Below are 14,300 nucleotides of genomic sequence, written 5' to 3' on the forward strand. Positions count from 1 at the left end.
TACTACTGTATAACTGGATGATTAAACTGTATTCTATAACAATAACACGTGTCAATTTTATTAAAAAGGTTTTATCCATACCTTCACTCAATAATAAATGAAGAAAAACTATTCCAATATGAAACTAGGGTTTTCCTGATGCCTTCAGTATAGTTTTACCTTAATATTACAGTAGCTTTGCTCAAATGATTCTCCAGGGTGATGAAGAAATGCATTTTGCTTGACAATTAAGCATTTCTGTGGGGGGCAAAGTGATGGCAGAAGTCTTCATTTACAGTAACATACAGATGACCAGTGTTCTGTAGGATAGTCTGCTGATAGAATTCAGACCCACTAGCCTCCTCTGGAAACCAAAGTCAGCTCCTGAATAACTTCCTAATATTCAGGTGACAGTGATTCAGCAGTATTTTTTTGCAGTATCGAATGGTGCATGTCCATTTGTAACTACTGCACTGTAAATGGACAGGTATGCATGTAGTACAAACAAGCAAAATGTGTGTGTATATATATATGTGTGTGTATATATAAAGCATTATAAAGCATTTTGATGTACAGTACCAAGAGAACTTAAAATTAAGTGTGTTATGACAAAACACATTAATTTGTTAACATGAATGTCAAAGAGATAGATTGTAGCTATTCTCATGTGTGCAGTACAGCCTGCGGCCAAAGGAGGCAACAGTAGCAACCTTTACAGGTTAGTAAACCTTTACTAAAATGGTCGCAAGTGAGATAAAACATTTTTTTGGAAAACATTTCTTAGCAAGTTGCTGTATTTTAACACTAGAAGGACCGGAGATATACTCATACCTAGATGCCCTGCAGCCGTGTTTCTGACAGGCTGTATTCAAAACACTTTAAATAGTATAACGAAAGGAGAAACAGTCAGATGTAATATTTGTTGTTTTTTAATTGAGTCACAAACATCTGAACAACCGAAGCATGCATGCATGCATGCATATATATATACACATTTATATATACATTTATATATACACATTTATATATACATTTATATATACATTTATTTTAAAAATTAAAACAAGAAAATGTAAATAAACAGACATCGGTTTACAACATACCTATTTATAAAACTGAAACGATAGCAATACATTTTAACTTTTCAACAGCAATTGGTTTGTTATCAGATGAGCAAAAGCAACTGAACAACGTAGATACATAAACTTAGAAAAAAACATTTTACAGAAGCGCACAGCACCTGACAAAAGGGTATTCATTTACCTTGAGTCTAAGGCTGTTCACAGTCAACACAGATAATGCGCTTCTCCACGTCGCCTTTCTGCACAGGACACAGCTGTCCGAAGTTTTATTTTTATTGCACTTGCCAACCTGGCATTGGCATCTCTTGCGGCTCTCAGCGGGGTTGCCAGCTTCAGCTGTGGGTACAGGCTTGGCAGTCTCCCTCTGTTCCAAATGCTTCTTGCGACGTTCCTGTGCTAACTGTAAAATATATTCTCTCCTTGGTAAATTCTTCTCCATGCATTCTTTGTAAAATACGCAGGATTTGATGGCTGCTAGGTCCAATACATTGTAAAACATCTGAACAGACCACCGTTGGGAGCCAGCTTTCACGTAATACTTCCATATCATCTGATCCAAAACATCAACTCCATATTTTGTTTGCATTGTAAAACTCCAGTCTCTGGTATTTATTTTCACTAGTCCCGATGCTAACTGACTGACCAAAGCAGCGCAGCTGGCAAGCAGGCGCCAGCCTTCAAAAGGCTGATTGAAACCAATAGACTGTCGGTCATTCACTCAGGCAGAGAGTAGAGACTAATCTGATTGCAGCTAAACACATTGCGGACTGGTAAATCAAAATAATAAAGTAGAATACCGTTCTGTATAATCAAAATACAATTGTTTAGGTATAATGTAATATATCTCCTTTATTTCTGCACTCCTGCGTTCCATGCTTTGTGAGAATATTTAATAGATACGCACAGAAAGGTACATGAACGCACAGCCCCATATGTGTTACACGACTGGAGAAAATTACATTTTAAAACCAAAAGCTGCCAGAATGACCGCCGTGGGGTTTCTGTGTTAAGCAGTTAAATATGAATATGATGTGTTTTTAAAAAAGTAATTTCAGCTTCCAATCACTTAAAATATGCTGACGATAATGTAAACAACACCAAGCTATAAACAGCGAGTCCCAAGCTTAAAACGTGTTTCTGTTTACAGATAAGAACTCAACTTTTTTTATGAATATATTGCGTTATGTTTTAAGCAACATATTACGATAATGTTCATTATGGTAATTGTTTGTTTATTAGTTTTAAAATGTTTAGTAAAACGTGGCCTGTTTGACCTCGTTAGTACAACCGGCCCCCTTTGCTAATGACATCTTCAGTCACGGTCATAACCCAGTATAAATCAACACATTTTTGGAAAATGACTTTACACTTACTTCAAAAGATGCAACGTGTTTCAGTAAATTCAAATGATAAACTTCGCAGCCCGTGCAGAGAGAGAACACAAACGTAAAACATCATTAAGTGGGGTTGGCATTGCAGGGGAGATGAAGGGAGGTTTCAGTTCCGATCGAGTGACTGTTTTCTAAGCATTATTTTTGAATGCTTATTCACCACTGCTACACCCTGTTACAAAATGGACTTCCGTGCATTTTTTTTTTAACGCAAGACTGAACTTGAGAGTATATGTGTACATTTGTTTTAAGTACTCGCCCAGAGGACTACTGAGACACAGACATCAACTAGTCCTCATCAGATTGAATTTGCTTCGGGCGAGCAGGAGTTTCTAAGGCTTGATTTTGAAATAGTTACAGTAATTGGCATTCCTTGCTGGCTGTTAAATGCATTTTTACATTTCTCCATTTATGTCCCTTTGTTTTTTACAAATGCTTGCTAACTAATTTATTGTGGTCTCACTTTAATTGGAAGACAAGCTGAGGAGATAATAGTGTACCAATTACTCCTTTATCCTAGCACTAATGTTGCAGTAGCCGTGTTCATGGATCAGCTGCAGGCAGCACCCACCACCATCAGGGTCAAAATGTGTTTTTGACATGCAGTAGGATGTAAAAGGTAATCCTTTTTTTAATTCCTTTATGAGAGATATTGTAACATTTTAAAGCACTTTTGGTTTTACCAATTTTTTAAGTAGTTTTCTTATCTGCAGTTAAGATTTTTGAATTTCTGTCTTTGCAGTTGGTAGGTAGATACACAGCCATTTTCTATTATTCTTTCAGGCAGGTTGTGTTGCCAGTGTTGTCCAGTAAAAACCTTTTTATTGTTTAAACCACAGTACATATAATGCTACATATTTACTATGTTTGTCTGGTTTCATCTGGTCCTGTGCCTTCACGTTATCTGTATTGTTCCGGGGAGGGACCATACCACTAGTTTCAGGAGTGTGTGAGTGTGTGAGTGTGTGTGTGTGTGTGTGTGTGTGTGTGTCGGTCGCTGTTGGGGGCGGACCATGTAATCTAGAGCCCTTGCAGGATCAATGTTCCGAAAAAAGAAGTCCTTTATTAATAGCAATAGCTTTTGTGCTTGTCTGGCAGCAGTAGGAAAAAAAAAACACCAAGAAATAAACAAAGTGGAAGCAATCAAATAAAAGTAAAGATTAAAAAAAAAAACAACGTATTAGACATCTCTTGAGTCTCGGTACCAGAATAGAACAGACTAAAAAAACAAACAAACATGGCATTCTGTAATCTGGCTCAACAAAAAACATTAACTTGTTGAATCCGGTATCCTCCACAATTGAAATTGATTGCATGTCAGTTGCAGTTATCTCAATAATCAGCCATGTTATGTTTTCAGCCCGAGTTACATTGTTGTTTGTCTGGGCCCCACCTCCTCCGCACTAGATCCAGCACCAGTAGTAGAAGCAGACATCGTATGTACAGGATGCTTTATATTCACATGATTTAACGTTGTTCACGTACTGCCGCTGTAACTAAGCTCTGCAGAGCACAGTCTACATTTTACTTTTTGGTCTCCCTTTTAATCACAATATGCCCAGACTTGCTTATTTCGATCTCCCGAAGAGGACATTGCTTGTCACGTGACCAAAAGCATGCTGGTCATTGGGAGGTGAATATCCAGTGACAATGATGCCACGTGACAAACAAAAACTCTCAGTAGCCATTATTTGCAGACACCCTCTTGTTCTTCATATTTGACCTGCACATTTTTGACAAAGTTTAAACGATTAAGCAAAATCATAAATGCTTGACACTTTACTGACGTTTAAACTCTAAACACCCCTAACACCCCTAATACATGCATACACATTTAATTGTGTATAGCTGTAATATGGGAAACAGCATATTACAAGTATACACAATTAAAGGTGCGGTCATCAATTCCACACACATTTTCAGCCAGTCTTGTATTGCAGTGGCCTTGATGCTTCAAAAGTATTCTTTTTTTCTTGTTGATCTTGGCTTGCTGAATACAACTTCTTCATTTCACTAATGGAGTACTTTGTCGGACACACACACGAACACACACACCCCTCCCACACTCTTCCCTCATCAGCTCTGTGCGCCACGATGAGATCGGTGCCCCCTATTACCTTGTAAGTGCCACATACCTTCAAACTAATTGAAAACCCTGGGTGATTTTTAGTCTTGCGCGAATTGCGAATCGGGCTTATGTTGCATAAAGATTTTTGTGAAAGTGTTATTTATGAAATGATTGGAAAGAGAAAAAAAACTCATTCAGCATTACTTTAATCTCTTTGGGGGGGAAGGCTGTAAATCAACGCCTCCCATACAGAATAAAGCAAAAGCATCAATTTAATTTATTTAAAAATGATCTGTATATGAATTTTGGGATGCAATTTGTAATGAACTGATGTAAGCGTATGGTACCAATTTCTATTCTTTTGGGTTTTTTTTGTTTAGTTTTTTTAGACAAACGTTGATATGCAAATTAATTGAGCCATTGATCACGTTAGTTCAGAATGTGGCCTTTTAAAGCTTTGTTCTGTAGTGCAATATTAATACCACACCACCAGTGGTGGGTCCAGGATTCTGAAAGTGGGGAGGCGAAGGGGTGGCAGACAAGGGCTTGGTAAGCGGAGTGTTGTTTTTTTTTTTTAAATGTGTAAGTGAAAAGAAATGGGAGATGAGTTAAGAAGCTAAGTATGATGATTATTTTTTCATTATTTTTTTGTTTTCTGTAAACTCAAAATATTTTGACCAATGTTATATTGTTTTCAGTGCAAATAAATTATACACATTGCCTGGGAATTATCCGAAGGTCCAGGTAGTTCTCTCTGCCTTGTTTCTTTGAAATTAGAAGCTTGAGATTGTGTCTCTCTCTTTCCTGTGAGGAAGGGACTTGTAGATTTGAATCACTCATGTCTACATAATCTTCTTCACTACTTACATCTTGGTCAGTGTGTGTAGTTGGAGCGTTTGATGTTGTAATAAATAGGTGATAACAATGATATATGAAGTTATTTAGTCTTTCACTACCTTTTGTGAAATAACTTATCAAACCACATCGACTCAGCAAGTCGGGTTTCCAAGAGGTTTTTTTTTTTTTATATATAATAGCTGCATTAATAAACCATAAAACTCAACCTTTTTTTACTCTCTTAAATGAGAAAATGAATTATGCAAATTCATATATGTGTACTTTTTTACGCTGCCTTGATAGAATATCATTCTGAATGAGTTTCGTGAAGAAAGGGGTTCTGAGTTCTACCATTAATACTGGTACTCTTAATTCTGATCTTAGTTAATTAATTAATCTTAATTCTGATCTAAAGCATTTTATCAGCACATTTCAGGTGCCCGGCCAGACTACAGGGGTCACTGGTGCGCGGTGAGCCGAGGACACCCTGACCGACCTAATCCTCCCTCCGCCTGGGCGGCGTGCAGCGAATTGAGCGCCGCCCCCTGGAAACTCCCGTCCTCGGTCAACAAAGGAATAGCCTGGACTCGAACTCGCGACGTCCAGACTATAGGGCACATCCTGCACTCCACGTGGAGCGCCTTTACTGGATGCGCCACTCGGGAGCCCACAACATTACTTATAGTTTGACATGAAATTTGTAAACAATAGCTTAAACGAGAACATAATACAGATAAATAAAATATGGAAATACATTAATAAGTTACATATATACAGGCATTAAACAGTTTGTTTAATATTATAGGCACCTTTTTTTTTTACCAGTTGCCTCCGATGAGGTTTCCAGGTGGATTTTGTAGCTGGGTGGGGTGTTTATGCTTCAACCTGACTAAGTAGCTTCGACTTGTTCCTATTCTTACTGTGACTGGCTACAACGACGACAGAGCTAGCCTGAGATTGGCTAATGTTTGTTTGGTTGTTTTTCTTTTCTTGTGTACCATACTTGTAACTGAAGGCATTGTATTGTGAGATGTAGTTAGTTAGTGAAAAGTTTTAGGGGAGGCGGCACAACACATACAACATGAGTACTTATCAAATGTTACAGGATTACTCAGACCAATGCACACAAGGTGATGGTTACAGTAACCACTGACTGCAATTGTACAGTGAGATCTCTATTAGGGACATATTTCTTGCAACAAAATACTGAAGGAATATAGATTTCTTTTGTAACTAATGCCATGTTGATTTTAAAAATCTATTCTTTTTTTAGCCAGTTTATTTAGTTGTTCTTGCTGCTGAATAGAGGTGACTTTACATTGATGTAAATAGGAACACACCAGGACTGGAAAAAAAAATAAAAAAAAATAAAAAAGCTTTAGTTGTGAGGTAGTGTTTTTACTGGTGGTGCCTTAACGCAAGATTTTTACTATTTCCGGGATTTGGAAGTTATTTTGTGCCCTTGATCGATAAGAACCCTTTCATATAACTTGACATATAAAACCATTTATTATCAGATGTGAAGATTGATAGCCAAACTGTATTGTTAGTTAATTAGATGGTGATAACTTGGTAGCAACCCAGGGGTAACCTAATTTATCTTGGTACTTCTTTAAAAATTACCAGGAAAGAATTAGAGATTCATTTATAAATCGCGGTCGGATCTGTCTAAATTAGTTGTTGCTTCCTTGGGATGTATAACTTTTTTGTTTGATTTGTAGTTTAAATCACACTAAATTAGGGAGCCTTTAAAAAGGATTGCCAGATGATAGTATGTTGGAAAATAAATGCTTGTTTTCTGTTGCCAAGAACTTGAGACCTGGATCAGATCCATGAAACATTTTCCCACATAAATTCGGAAATGTGAAAGAAATCAAAGGGAAGGACAGAATGGGACGTAGTGAAACCGGGAAACGTTTCTACTTGCTCTCTAAAGCAGCTTTTAAAAAATTTTTTTGAAGGCAGCCTTATTTGCATGTAAAAAGTACAGCGTTTTTTTTTTTTTTTTACTGAGACGTCCAAGCATCCAAGTATTTGGTGGTGCTTTTAGATGAACCCATGAGAAACTATTTAGTATTCGTATAAGGCCACCAGCTGTGGTTTAACTTGGCATTCTCCTTGAGATAAAAACAACTTACTTATTGAATCTATGGGCATATTAACCCAGTGATTGGAACTTAATTTGTAATATCTTACATTGGGTGGTATTGACAAAAACAAATGAAGTACATAAGTAGCTGTTTTTCAGATGTACACCTCACAAGACTATACAAATGGAAACAACACATTTAATGTAAAATGAAAAACCATCAGCCTGTTTTGTAACAGTTTGTAAAAAAATTAACAAATGCAGCAGACAGCCACCCCCAACATTTTACAAGAGGAAAGCGTTGGTGCTTCACTATATTGTGGCTTGTAATTATTTTATGCATATGTATTTATTCATTTTATTATTCTGGTTCCTGCTGAGCTGACACATCTGGCCTTGGGCTTTATTAGGAGGCATGCAGAATGTGGGTCCAATTTGATAGATATACTTTTTTTTCCTTTTTTTCTGCCACCTACAGCAATATCACAAATCTGCCATCTGCAGCGATATCACAAATATCCCTGGGTTGTATTTTTTTTTTTATGTTATCAGTTTCCTGAGGCTTTTTAAAAATGTATAAATAAAATAGACAAGCTTTTGTTATGTGAAATCCAACTGTTTAATAAAAGCAGATGAAGGGGCTTTTGTGATTGGTAGGTGTTTTGTTGCTTCTTACAGCAGCCATGAGTTTTAGTAATTTTTTTTAAGTTTTAGCTTTTTTGTTCTGCTGTCACTTCCGAGCCCTGGTGACAGCTGGCATGACCTTCGGGCTGCTCGGACCTATAGGCCTCATGCCAGTCATCTGCCGGAGCAAGCGGCCTATACCGCTTCCAGACGAGGATTTAATTGACTATGGGAAGCAGCTGTGTAATCTGTGGGAAGGCGGCCAAATCACCCAGTACTGTAGCAGATTGACTGCCAGCTGATTGGCCCATTGTGGGGGCATGTGACTAGAATGGCTGTATTTGCTTGTGCTTTAACACAGGGAAAGGAGATGGAATGGAGGTTGACAGTGGTACAGAAATGGGGTAGGTTTTTTTTTTTTTCACTTGGCATTTTGATTTGTTTTTGTTTTTGTTTTTTTTGTAAATGAGGATTTGAATGATTTTAATTGCAGACTGTTAAGAAATGAGGTTTGTTTAGAATATCTTGCAGGCTAAGCCTTTTCTTTTTGTGTATGCTGGATCTAAAAACAGGAGGGAGGGTTCCATGTATCTCTCCTTTTTTATCCAGTAGCCGGGAAGGCAGAAGAGACATGTTCTGTGCTTTGGGGAAAAATGAACTGCTGTAGACACTGAATGTGAAATAAAATGTGTTTAAGGCAACCAGCATAGTACTAAAATGTACACTGCCTTGGTTTTGGTTTCTGTAGTATAAAGGCTGGAACAAACCAGATTCATAGGGTTTTATGCTTTCATAGTGGAATCTGTGAAGAATGTGACAAGCCTTTGTGAAAACATAAAAATCTTGGAAATATTGATGTAAGACATACATATTGGTAGACTGCCAAATTAATCTAATTGAATAGTTGCATGCCGTGTCTTTTGTAGTGTCAGAGTGGTGTCCCTCGTTTTGCAGTTGACTGCAGTTTTTTGGTCTCAGAGCTGCAGAAGAACGAGCCAGAGTGCTGCATTGCTGGCTACAGAAATTGATTTAAAAATGGGTTTGATGGTACAAGATGGAATCCTCTTACCAGGAGGAGAACATTGCCGATTAAAAGTATTGTATTCAGGGTGTGCAAATTGGGAAAGAGAATGGGTGTAGTGTTTTTTTTTTTTCTTCTTCTAATTATTAACATGACAATAGCTGAGCTCCAATCTGCGCTTAAACTGAATGCTGAGGGAAATCTTAATAAATAATTTATGAAGCAGTCTGATTTCCCCCCCCCCCCCCCCCCCCCCCAACCCTTTGTTGGCAGCAGTGTTGACTGCGTTAATTAGGCCATATAATAAGAGATATTTGCTTTGTGCAAAAAAAATAACTGAATTGTATCTAGATTCTAATAGCCATGTGTTAAACCTTTTATTCAGATAGAATTTGATGTATTTGTCTGTTTGCTGTTGCAGTCATATTACAATGTATGTACACACACACACACATTAATTCAGTGTTGATTTAAATTTATTAAATTAATACAGGACACTTCTGTGGTCTTTTCTTGATCATTTATCCTTTATATATATATATATATATATATATACAATACGTTATATTTCCTGGGTTTGTATTTAAAACACGTTTTACAATTTCTGCTCCTTAAATTGCTTACAATTATATTTCAAAAAAATGGGCAGCTATATTTTTGGCTAGTATTCTCAAATCACTGAAATGAAGAACAAATTTGCAGTGATTTTAATCTATTTTGGTCCAGCAACCTTTAACATAGTATAAGGCGGTTAACTGTACTTGAAACAAACGATAATTTGATAAGAATTGCCAGTTCCTTGGTACCTTTGTCCCTTTGCTCTGTCGGTATACTGTACCTCAAACCCAGCCCAGTTTGAATCTGCCCCTCCTCCCTCAAGAACAGTGTTTCCACTCTGTGCTTTCTGACCCTTTTAGCTGAAGGAATGATAAATTACTGTAGCTTTGAGTTGGAGAGTTTTTACTTAAATATATATCTGATCTGAAGCTAGAGATGCATGTACGAAAGAACAGTATATTGTACAGTAGCACAGTGCTGTCTACAGTTCCTCTATTTGCAAAACAGGTATTGGCAAAAAAGGTTTCCGCAAAATAGTTTTTCTTCCTCTTGTATTAAATACAATACATGTTTTGTGGCATGTTTTCTGTAATGCATGACACTTTGGTTTTACTTGTTTTGTAACCAGTGGGATGGCAACTGTTCCTATTAATGTAAAAAAAATAGCCTAGGTCAATGCAGTGACTCAAATGAGTCATAAATGGCCTCTACTGTTCTTATGAATGATCAATTAGTAAAGGACATTGACTTTAATACTGTAGTGTGTTTCAGTCCTGTTTAAAACAATGCTCTTCATTTATACATTACAGTAAATGTATGACTCTTCAGTCTGTCTGCAGTAGCTTTCATGTGTTTTTCAGCTTGATTCGGAGGCGTCTGGTGACGAACAAAAAGGCAGCAGCAGTTTATTACCAGTATTATTTTCTTGACATATCCTAATACAGAAACAGTACACCCACATTCTCTCAAGATCAGAATGGGATTTAATCCCCATAAGAGTGTTCTTTAATAAATAAGACATACTGTGTTCAACCTTCCTAAGATCTGTTTCCACGAAGAATCTTTTCCGGGTCCATTTTATTATTATACATTATTCATTTTTCTTTGTTTGACATTCACTAGCCTGCTAATAAAAAAAAGTCAACCAGTGCCCCTGCATGCTGTAGAAGGATACAGTAATGTTCTGTGTGCTTTTAACCCTGTGCCCCAGCTGAAGTTCCAATAAACAGAAAATAAAATAACCAATAACCATGTGCACTGGAATATTTAATCAGGGCATCAGGTCCTGAAAATATTCCACTTTAGAATTGGCAATACATCGTTGTAGGCATGCAGTTGTGATTCCTACAATACATTCTTATAGTGCATCTACATTTCATATACTTGCCATGTAACAATCCTAACGTGCACTGATTTGGGGTGACCTGCTGTTGTACCTGAAGGACGGTAGCTAAACTTCAGGTGTCAGTGCCTTAGTTCTCTTCTTGTCACCAAAGTATGATAAATTGGCCACGAAAAGCTAATGTTTGGTAGTGAAGACTGCAGGCCAAATACCTCCATGGGCAATAGGTATCTTTTTTCTTTTTTTTATAGAGGCTGGCATTGTTGCAGAAATGTTTTAATGGTGTCACCTCATGACCCTCATTGTGCCCTTGGGGCAATTCAGTGTGTGCCCATGCTTGGGGATGCCAGTTCCTTGCCAATATGTTGCATGTTACTTTGTGTTAAGCAAAAGTTAATTGTCTAGTTCAGTGGTTCTCAAACTTTTTTGTTCATCGACCACCTGAATATATATATATATATATTTTTATCTCGGCAGACCACACAATAAACAATATAGCTTACTGAAAAATAAGCACATTAAAAAAATAAAAAATAAATCACTATTATTAAGAATAACTGTAGACTTGCCTTTCTTTGTTTTAATGCAATGGCCTGTTTCTGTGAGCAAAGTTATTTTTAAATTGGAGTTCTAAAGATCAGTTCTAGTTTACTTTTCATAACACATTTACAGAGAGGGAAAAACAACAAAACGGATTATGTGCTTCAATGCGTAATTCGGCTGGTCAGGGATACTCAGTTTTGTTGTGTTAGCCTCCGTGCTGGTCTCAATTGCTCCGTAAACAGTGCTGACATAAACCTCACAATTTGCAAGCCCAGAACACACTGCCCGATGCAACCGTCGCATCTCAATTGAGGAGGTTGCGAGCGGGCATCACACACTGCCCGATTGAAATCGCAGGAAGGGATGCACCATTTTGTTGTTTTTTTTTTCTGTTGCCCTGGGTGCATTAAGTACAGCGGCAATGGGGCAAATCAGTGACAAGAGGCGAAAACATAAGGCTATGACAGTACTATCTAGAATTTTGGCTAGAAGGCGGTGTGTTTGTGAAAACCACATTTGACTGGAGACATGCATATATTCTCTCTCTTAACACACACATATACACACACAAGGTATTCCATTGGTTTGTATATAATGTCTGTGCCGATCTCTTTTGAACAAAAAGCCCTGACAGCCTCATAAACATTGTACTTTTTAACTGTTAGACAAAATATTTACAGAATACTTAAACTGCTGCTGCAATCATGATTTGTTTATTATTAATAGTGTTTTAATTAAATTATACCTCGAATCATATTTTTATTTACAATGTAGATAACATACTGTGTCGCCCAATTGCTTATTATGAAAACATGTACAGTATTATGTTTTCCCTTCTTTGTAAATAAAAACATTTGGTATAATTTAATTAAACGCTATTAATAATAAATTAATCAGGGTTATAGAACCAGTTTGTAAGTACTGTATTCTGTAAATATTTTGTCTAATAGCTAAAAAGTACAACGCTTATGGGGCTGTCGGCTTGTTTTCAAAAGATATCAGCACGGACATTATATACAAACCAATGGAATACCGTGTGTATGTATGTGTATATATATATATTTTTTTTAAATACGGCTCTTTAGTGATTTCGTCACTGACGCGCATTTCCTTAGAGATAGTTGCTACCTGGTTCCAAACAACATGGTGCTTTCAATATTTTTGCCGCTCACTTTTTTTTAAAGGGAAGAACAACTAATTAAAAAGGGAGAAAACTCTCTCAAATGAGGGAAATTTCAATCATTCTTATATGATGGTGCACTTGGTGTCTTGAAAGCCAAAGTTAATGCCAGTATGAAGGCTAAAGCTTACGATGTTGAGTTAAGTTTCCCGCTAAATTGACTCTCAGACCTTATCATTTTGATATACAATGATTGATTTAAAAAACAATTTTTAAACAAGAACAGTAGTAGATAATATTAATGAAAAAGACGTGACTAGCTGACACAGATTTATTATTCTGTTATACATTAACGTAGTTTCACTTCATTGTTCTCTGTATGGAGAATATTGTAAATAAATGCTCTGTTTTTTTGTTTATATAAAAAAAATCAAGAGTCTTTTTTTATGAAAAAGTTTAAATGTGTTTTTATTCAAAGGTGTAGTGCCCCATAAAGTGGTTACTGTTTGAAAATAGTCCCGGGAAACTGGGTAAGGACAAGTATTTTAGTTGCCCCTGAGTGAAAGCAATATTAACGTGTTTTGAGTGGAAAACCTTTGTTAAATTGATATTTCTTATCGCAAAGCAGATTTACAATAGTCTAGTGCGAAAAAGAGACCTGAATAATAGATACATTAATTAGTAACAAGCTTAATTGTGTCTGAATGATTAAGGTTACCATAAAATCCGGAATGGCTCAAATTGCTGAGAAATGGGCATCTTATTTTCATCCTTGAATTGTTAAATGTTGGCTGACAGATGACAATGGTGTTCAGACTACATTTTTCAGTTTTCTCTTTCTGAATGGTGTTGCAGTCTGCCGCAACCTCTTGCTATAACATTTTACACATGTTTTAAAACGCACCAATTATTTTTACTATAGACTCGCCTGTTTGTTTGGAACCACCTAGCAACAATAACCGTGGATGTGACGTCACACTAAAGCAGGGGTGCCCAATCCTGGTCCTGGAGGGCTGGTGTCCTCCTGGCTTTTGTTCCAGCTGTCCCCTAAATTACTTAATTGGACCAATCAAGCAATTTAGTGTACAGTTGGAACAAAAACCAGGAGGGCATCGGCCCTCCAGGACCAGGATTGGGCACCCCTGCACTAAAGAAACGCATAGAGAGAGAATGCATGCATGTCTGTCTCCAGTCATATGACCAAATGCGGTGAACTCATTAGTTGCTGACTGAGACTTGTGAGTGAACATAACACACTGCCCGATGCTTTACCGTACCCCCACTTTCAACCGGAAGTATGCAATCTCTCAATCATGTGTGCAATGCAACCAGATAGGTGCTCCTACATAAGCGGCATGCTGGCCATGGAGAAGGTTTATGTAACCTTTCCTCGGACTACCTGAAGGGAGCCGGTGGACCACAGATTGAGAACCACTGGTCTATTTAACATTGCACTTGGAATTTATTTTACTTGGAGGGTAATTGTTGTCTATTTATGTGCATGCTATTTTACCCATACTACAACATTAAATCAGTTTAATAATGAAATGATTGTGTATTGCAGTATACTGTGTTTATTTTTAGTCTTTATCGGTATACTGATTTCTTATAGCTGGTTTAGTAGCTGTGATTCCAACCAGATTATT

At 37.1% G+C, this 14,300-nt stretch overlaps 1 protein-coding gene across 3 annotated transcripts in view; it reads left to right on the forward strand.

Moving 5' to 3' along the window:
• Positions 1-14,300, forward strand: part of LOC117973183 (adenomatous polyposis coli protein-like) — a 61,649-nt gene that overhangs the window by 4,187 nt on the left and 43,162 nt on the right. The window contains exon 1 of one of the 3 annotated variants that reach the window (XM_059021839.1): positions 8,372-8,474. The exons of the other annotated variants lie outside the window; for them this stretch is intronic. The gene's annotated coding sequence lies outside the window, so the exon portion shown is untranslated. Of the gene's footprint in view, positions 1-8,371; positions 8,475-14,300 lie in introns of those variants that run through there. 3 annotated transcript variants of the gene reach the window in all.

The sequence above is a fragment of the Acipenser ruthenus genome, chromosome 1 (genome assembly GCF_902713425.1).
Source record: "Acipenser ruthenus chromosome 1, fAciRut3.2 maternal haplotype, whole genome shotgun sequence".
In the NCBI taxonomy this organism is placed as follows: domain Eukaryota; kingdom Metazoa; phylum Chordata; class Actinopteri; order Acipenseriformes; family Acipenseridae; genus Acipenser; species Acipenser ruthenus.